At 45.3% G+C, this 8558-nt stretch overlaps 1 long non-coding RNA gene across 2 annotated transcripts in view; it reads left to right on the top strand.

Annotated features, from left to right (window-relative positions):
• LOC112812321 (uncharacterized) overlaps window positions 1–7709 on the top strand; it is an 11032-nt gene extending 3323 nt beyond the window's left edge. For both annotated transcript variants that reach the window (XR_003205252.2, XR_012381424.1), the window contains exon 4: window positions 7644–7709. This is a non-coding gene — a long non-coding RNA (uncharacterized lncRNA). The remainder of the gene's footprint in view (window positions 1–7643) is intronic.
• Window positions 7710–8558: the final 849 nt, after the last annotated feature.

The following is an 8558-nucleotide window of genomic DNA, read 5'->3' as shown; positions in this document are numbered from 1 at the left end:
ATATATATATATATATAATGAAAGGCAAGTGTTGGCAACAATGTAGAGAAACCAGGTGCTCTACGGACTGAGCCAGCCAGGTTCCCCTTATTATATATTTTTTAAAAATTACAACCATCCTAATGCTCCTATGAACATGTATATACAGGTGCTTGCTTGAACACCTATTTTCAGTTCTTTGGGGTATATGCCTAGATGGGGAACTTCTGGGTCATATAGTAGTTTTTTGTTTAACATTTTGAGAAACTACTGAACTGTTTTCCACAGCAGCTGCACCATTTTGCATTCCCACCGACAATGTCTGAGTGTTACAATTTCTCAACAACTTTGCCAACACTTATTTTACTTTTATTTTTTATTATAGCTACTCTTTCCTTTCTTGGTGGAATCCTTCGAGGCACAAAGGTTTTTAATTTTATAAAGTCTAGTTTACCTACTATTTACAGTAGCAAAAAATAAAGGAGCTCAGATGTCCATCAACAGATGAATGGATAGGGCGCCTGGGTGGCTCAGTCATTGGGCATCTGCCTTCGGCTCAGGTCATGATCGCAGGGTCCTGGGATCGAGCCCCACATCGGGCTCCCTGCTCAGCGGGAAGCCTGCCTCTCCCTCTCCCACTCCCCCTGCTTGTGTTCCCTATCTTGCTATATTTCTCTCTGTCAAATAAATAAATAAAATCCTAAAAAAAATCTATTTATTTTAGAGAGACAGAGCACGAGCAGGAGGGGCAGAGGGCAAGGGAGAGAGAATCTCAAGTAAACCCTGCACTCAGCATGGAGCCCGACTCAGGGCTTGATCTCACGACCCCAAGACCACAACCCCAGCCGAAACCAAGCGTCCGACACTTAACTGACTGCACCACCCAGGTGCCTCCCCCTCCTTTTTTTTTTTTTTTAAAGAGGGAGAGGGGCACAGAGAGAGAGAGAGAGAGAGAAAGAATCCCAAGCAGCCTCCACACCTAGCATGGGGGCCCAGTGCCAGGGCAGGATCTCACAACCCTGGGATCATGACCTGAGCCAAAATCAAGAGTCAGAGGCTTAACTGATTGAGCCACACAGGTGCCCCAGGATGGTTGCAATTTAAAATATATATATATAATAAGGGGACCCTGCCTGGCTCAGTCAGTAGAGCATCTGACTCTTGATCTCGGGGTTGTGAGCTCAAGCCCCACATTGGGTATAGAGATTACTTTAAAAAATATATATATAGGGGTTCCTGGTGGTGCAGTGAGTTGAGCGTCCGACTCTTGGTTGTAGCTCATATTGTGATCTGGGGGTCGTGAGATCAAACCCTGTATCAGGTTCTGTGCTCAATGGGAACTCTGCTTGAGATTCTCTCTCCCTCTCCCTTTGCCCCTCTTGCTTGTGCTTTCTCTCTCTCTAAAAGAAATAAATCTTTAAAAAATAAAAAATAGGGGTGCCTGACCCCAATGTTTATAGCAGCAATGTCCACAATAGCCAAACTGTGGAAAGAGCCAAGATGTCCATCGACAGATGAATGGATAAAGAAGATGTGGTATATACATACAATGGAATATTATGCAGCCATCAAAAGGAATGAAATCTTGCCATTTGCAACAACGTGGATGGAACTGGAGGGTATTATGCTGAGTGAAATAAGTCAATCAGATGTGTATCTGATTGATGTGTATCATATGAAAGATGTGTATCATATGACCTCACTGATAGGAAGAATTCTTAATCTCAGGAAACAAACTGAGGGTTGCTGGAGTGGTGGGGGGTGGGAGGGATGGGGCGGCTGGGTGATAGACATTGGGGAGGGTATGTGCTATGGTGACCGCTGTGAATTGTGTAAGACTGTTGAATCACAGACCTGTACCTCTGAAACAAATAATACATTATATGTTAAAAAAAAAAGAAGAAGAAGAAGATAGCAGGAGGGGAAGAATAAAGGGGGGAAGCAGAGGGGGAGACAACCACGAGACTATGGACTCTGAAAAACAAACTGAGGGTTCTAGAGGGGAGGGGGTGGGGGGATGGGCTAGCCTGGTGATGGGTATAAAAGAGGGCACGTTCTGCATGGAGCACTGGGTGTTATACGCAAACAATGAATCATGGAACACTACATCAAAAACTAATGATGTAATGTATGGTGATTAACATAACATAATAAAAAAATAGGGGTGCCTGGGTGGCTCAGTCGTTAAGTATCTGCCTTTAGCTGAGGTCATGATCCTAGGGTCCTGGGATTGAGCCCTGCATCAGGCTCACTGCTCGGCGGGAAGCCTGCTTCTCCTTCTCCCACTCCCCCTGCTTGTGTTCCCTCTCTTGCTCTGTCTCTCTGTCAAATAAATGGATAAAATCTTAAAAAAAAAAGAAGGAAGGAAAGAAAGAAAGAAAGAAAGAAGGAAAAGAAAATGGTTTTCAATTTAAAAATTTAAAAAATAATAAAAAATAAAAAATAAATTTAAAAATATATGATATATAGTATATAATAAAAGACAAATCTTGGCTCAATGTGGAGAAATCAGAATCCTTATACATTACTGGTGGAAATGCAAAATGGTGCAGCCACTGTGTAAAACAGTTTGGTGTTTTTCATAAAGTTAAACAGTTACCATATGACCCAGCATTTCTACTTAGACATATACACCTAAGAGAATTGAAAACATATGTCCATACAACAACTTATACACAAATTTTCATAGCAGCATTAGTTGTAAAACGACCCAAACATCCATGAACTGATGAACAGATAAACAAAATGTGGTATATTCATACAATGGGATATTCTTCGTCCATAAAAAGGAATGAAGTATTTCCTTCATGGAAATGCTACAATACGAACACTGAAAACATTATGTTAAATGAAAGAAAGAAGCCAGTCACAAAGCTGACATACAATTCCATTTATGTGAAATGTCCAGAACAAGCAAATCAATGGAGACAGAAAGTAGATTAGTGGTTGCCTAGGGCAGGGGGCTTTGGGGGCAAATGGGGAGAGTCTACTTTCAGTGATGAGGATGTTCTAAAATAGATCGTGGTGGTTGCACAACTCTGCGGATATACTAAAAACCACTGAATTGCACACTTTAAATGGATGAATTGCAAAATGTATTATATCTTAGAGCTGTTAAGAAAAAGAGAAAAAAAATTAATATATTCTTGTTTTCCTGACATTGAGACATCTTCTCAGAGTTTCCCATAAATGCCTCCTGCGGGAATGGCAGCTCCAAGAAATGAGTCCTCAATGAAGTCTCCATTAAAACCTGCATGTCAGCATCCCCACACCATCAGTCTAAGGGTATGTGAGCAAGAGCAGGTCCCGGACAAAGTAATTCAATGCACAAACTCTGCACTGGCAGAAATGGTGGTGGAAATGGTGGCATAGCCCTTGCTTCCTCCCAGCCTGCCTTCCTGTACTGCACAGGTGGACACAGGTAGAACATGAAAAAAAAAACTACATTTCCCAGACTCCCTTGCAGTTAGGACCCTGCATGTGTGAATATGGTTCTGCTCTACATACATTTGGACAAAATTTGGAAGATAAAAGTGAAGAGGTCAGCCATTTTTGCAACAGTGTCTGCTCAGGGCCCAGGGTCAAGATTTGAGGCTTTTTTTTTTTTTTTCTGGTGTGAATCTCAATCAATTTATGTTGAATGAATAAATGAAGCAGGCAAAGAGGAGGAAGAGTTCTAGGCAGAGGCTTGGAGGCAGGAGAGCTTAGCTCTTCTGGGTTCCTGCATCTCTTGCTCTTCTTTCAAGGGACACAATAATCCCTTCTAGGGCTTGACCCCTTACAGATGCTTTCATGCCCGTCATAGCCTGTTAATCTCATAATAGCCCAGCGAGGTGAGCAAGGCACTACAGCCAACCTTGAAATCTCCCTAAGTTATTTCTCCTCAGGGTAGGTAATTCAGTGTTTTGGTAAATAGCCCAAGGCCCCAGAGTCAACCAGACTGAGTTCAAATCACATCTCTGCCGCACTAGCTTTCACCTTGAGCAAGTTCTCTGCATGTCTTAGCTTTAGTTTCCTGATCTGCAAAACAGGACTAGTAACAGATCTAAGTCTTGGGGTTGTTACGAAGGTTGTAGCAGGCTGTGCATGGAAAGTGCTTAACCCAGCCCTTTGCCCAGAAAAAAGGCTGGATGAATGGAAACTGTCAGGGGGATTATTTCTGAGAAGTTTTGGGGATGGCCTTGTGGGGTCCCAAACATGCCACCTGAGGGATGCCACCAGTTATCTCCATGGGAAGCCAAGGACACTGTCTCCTGCGGCTCCCCAATCACTGAGCCAACAATTCATGCCTACCATACCAAAGCCATGTTGTGCTCTCAGTAATGGGAAGAATATCACTCTCATACTTGGGTGCCCCTCTGTCAACAAAGGGGAGCCAACACAGCACTGCTTGCTCCCTGATATATCAGAGCCCCTCATGGTAGCAGCTCCTTCAGCTCCGACAAGTAGGCTTGCTGGCCTATCAGACCCAGGGGCTCAGTGTCTTGGCCATTTCATCCTCCTGGGGGCAGTCCTTGTATACAAAGGCTCCCTGGACTCATGTCAGCCCACTACGTCTGAACCTCAGTAGACTCCACAACTTCTGGCCGCCCCAAATCTCCCCATCTGGGTAGAAAAGACCACAATAAGGGATAATAATGAAGAGCTTTATGAGACAGAGAAAGTGTTGAGGGAATACAGAGCAGGGAGCTTTACTTCTGCCCATCCACGTCAGACAAGGCCAGCTCTCTGTGTCACTAACGACTCAATGTTCAGTGGCTTCCCAGACCCCCTGGTTTAGCCTGTGGGGCCTTGTTGAGGCAGCCCCTGCCCCACCCACGACTAATGTACATGACCTCACTTCAACCTGCCAGAGGAGATGGCATCTCTATTCCTTGGAAAAGCAAATAAGGTTCAGAGATTTTAAATGATTGACCCAAGTTTACATAACAAGCTAGAATTTGAACCCAGGCCTAACTCCAGAGACTATACTCTAAGAATCACAGTCTTTTTAAGAACTAAATGAGCAATTTGTGAAAACACCTTGGAAAATATATGAGAGAAATTTAAAGACACCATTCACAGTAAAAATCTTTTGAGGTGCACCTGGGTGGCTCAGTCAGTTAAGTGTCTGACTCTTGATTTCAGCTCAGGTCATGATCTCAGGGTTGTGAGATTGAGCTCCATGTCGGGCTCGTGCTGGGCATGGAGCTTGCTTGATATTCTCTGTCCCTCTCCCACCCCGCTCCAGTGCGAACTGTCTCTCTAAAAAAACAAACAAACAAACTTTTGAGTTAACTCAAAAATATTCTCCTCGGAGCCTGGCTGGCTCAGTCAGGGGAGCATATGACTCTTGATCTCAGGGTCATAAGTTCAAGCCCCACACTGGGCGTGGGGACTACTTAAAAAACAAAACAAAACAAAACAAAACAAAAACCCAACTCATCTTGATCAAAACCCCAAGGCATCCAATGGTATTTATCACCTCTAGATTTGGTCATTCTTTTCTTTTTTAAAAAATTTTTTTAAAGATTTCTATTTATTTTATTTTATTTTTTATTTTTAAAAGATTTTATTTATTCATTTGAGACAGAGATAGAGACAGCGCATGAGCAGGCAGAGAGGCTGAGGGAGAAGGAGAAGCAGGCTCCCCACTCAGCCAGGAGCTGGACACGGGGCTCGATCCGAGGACCCTGGGATGATGACCTGAGCCGAAGGCAGACACTTAACCATCTGAGCCACCCATGTGCCCCTAGATTTGGTCATTCTTAACACGTCAAAGAAAACCAAAGAGGTCAACACAAGGTAGCTGACAAAACTGAAGATCCTCTTTTCCGCACAGGGTGGGCAGGCACAGATTCTGGAAGACTTGTTCCCTGGGGATTATGGCAATGCCGGACTCTGCCTGCCCTCAGCCAGAGGAAGCTAAAGCCCATTGCCCCGAGCAGTGTCAGGAACTGAGAAGGTATACATGTTCCAGATGTTTGGGCCAGTTCTTCACAAACTCATTTCCCATAGGACACTCATAAAGTAATATATTAGAACACTACCAGGAGGTCATGACCTCCAGATTAAAGGAGACATCCCAGTCTCTCACAAAACAATAGGTGTCAAAAATTAACTGCTACAAGAAATGATAAAAAATGGGGGCACCTGGGTGGCTCAGTTGGTTAATCGGCCCAGGTCATGATCCCACAGTCCTGGGATGGAGTCCCGAGTAGGGCTCCCTGATCAGCAGGGAGTCTGCTTCTGCTTCTCCCTCTCCCTCTGCCCCTCCCCTGTGCTTGTGCTCTCTCTCTCTAATATAAATAAATAAAATCTTTTTAAAAAATGATGAAAAAATGTATCCCTATTTTGAATAGACAGTAAGCATGGAGTACCACAGTCACTGAAACTATAAGATTGGTTGCAAGACACAGTAAAATGACCAAATATCTTAAATGCAATTCAGTATGTGGCTGGAGAATTCATTAAGATGAAAGTGAAGAAATATTTGTTGAAATGAAACAATGTGTTTCTGCATCGGGGAAAAGTTCATGAAGCTTGTAGGAATTCTTGACGTGTTAGAGATGTGTTAGTTCGGGTCTTCCCGGAAGCAAATGTCAAGAGGGGATTAAATGTGGGATAGATTTATTGGGGGAAAGACTTGCAAGAGAAAACGGGTAAGGAGCTGGAGGAAGCCGGCTGAAGATGGCGCCAGTGAGACCCGGATGGAGGACAGAAGAAGGAAGGAAGGAAGGAAGAAGGAAGGAAGGAAGGAAGGAAGGAAGGAAGGAAGGAAGGAAGGTAGGTAGGTAGGTAGGTTGGGCAGGAAAAGTCTTAGACTGTGGTGCAATTCTAAGAAAGTTTCAGCAGAGTCAAGTGGGTGTCCTCAATCCAAAGTTGCCCATCAGAGGACTCCCTTGTCTCCCAAGATGGCCCTGGCCTTCAGTCCTTGCCTGCTCAGTCACTGCCTGGGGGCAAGCCATGGGAAGCAGGGCCTTGGAGAGAGTGTGGTGAGGGATTTCTGCCATTACAGTTGGGGCATGCACAATGCTTGGGCATGGCGTACCATTTAAAGGCAAGGATTATGGCACAGCAAGGCCAATCATAGAAATGTGTTTCGTTTTTATTACAGACATGTTTTTCCAATAAATTTTAAAAGGGAAAAAATATCACTAGCCTTGATTATATTTTAGAATACTCCATGATAAAAATAAAAAATAAAAATAAATAGAATACTACATGAAGTATCAAAAAACATTTTAGAAAATTCTGTATTCCATGGATTCCTAACCAAGGATCACTGGGATTGTGAAAAGAAGATACAGGACAGAGTGGGAAATCTGGGTGCTAGCCTAATTCTGTCACTGACTTGTTCTGGGAGCTTTTTCAAGTCATTTCTTTAGTTTCCATGCCTTAAAATGGATGCAAAGAAGAGAGGCTCATGCCTGTCTCCGGGGATCCGCTGCTCAGCGCCCCGTAGAGACAGATTCCTGGGCAGAGGACTCTCTGGCGATGTGACTGCTTTTGTGGCATCAGAACCTGCTGGTCCAGCACTCCCACCTTGTGCCCACTTGGGCATGCCAAGCAGGGACTTAGCTCCCCCGGGGGCCCCCCCCCCCCCCCCCCCCCCCCCCCCGCCCGCCGCCTGTGGCCTCCTGAGCAGACTGACTCAGCTTCTGTGCTGTGGTTCCTCCTGTCAGCTGTCAGAGCAGCTGTGGGTGCTGGAAGGTGTGGAGGCTTCAGAAGGGGGCTGTGGTAGACAGGAGGAAGTTGTCACCTTCCAAAATAACGCCTGGCCACTTTGAAGCAGACTCAGCACCACCCCATTTCCAGGAAACCCCCAGACGCTGAGTGAAAAAGAGGCTGTTTTTAAGAAATGTGCCTGGTGGCGCACCTGGGTGGCTCAGTCGTTAAGCATCTGCCTTTGGCTCAGGTCATGGTCCCAGGGTCCTGGGATCGAGCCCCGCATCGGGCTGGGCTCCCTGCTCTGCAGGAAGCCTGCTTCTCCCTCTCCCACTCCCCCTGCTTGTGTTCCCTCTCTTGCTGTCTGTCAAATAAATAAAATCTTTAAAAAAAAAAAAGAAAGAAATGTCACCTGGTGCAAGATTGCAAGGCCTCCTGGACAGATGGGGGACGAGCCAAGAGTCTGAAGGTCCAATCACATTTGGAGGGGTATCAGGGAACAGAATGAGGAGGAGGGGGCAAGGTTAGTGGTGAGAAGATCAGGGTGTGAGATCCCCAAGAGTGGGGTCTGTGTCTCCCCCATCTGACTAGGAGTTCTTAGATGGTCGTGTCCTGGTCTCCCTTTGAGATGAGGAGGCCCCACAGGGTGAGCTCTGTGTCTTACATTAAATCAGGAGTTTAATATGGGGCCTCCAACATGCAGCCTCGTCCATGAATCTCCCCAAGCCTAGTGCAAAGCTTCTTCCCATCTCCCAGAAGTCTGCCTCTCTCAGTGCCCTCCACCTTGTCCTCTGCTACGGGTCCAGCCCTGGACACTGCTTCCAGGACTCCTGGCTAATTGCTACCTGCAGCCTCCCCCAACTTCACTGTCTGTCTTCCAGCCTTCCTCCTAGCACACTTAGGCTAATTCAGTTCTGCTCATTCAGCCGGAA

Source organism: Callorhinus ursinus, unplaced genomic scaffold (genome assembly GCF_003265705.2).
Source record: "Callorhinus ursinus isolate GAN/ISIS: 27379988/994484 unplaced genomic scaffold, GSC_fseal_2.0 scaffold18, whole genome shotgun sequence".
Lineage (NCBI taxonomy): Eukaryota > Metazoa > Chordata > Mammalia > Carnivora > Otariidae > Callorhinus > Callorhinus ursinus.
This window is presented reverse-complemented; position numbering and strand designations above follow the sequence as displayed.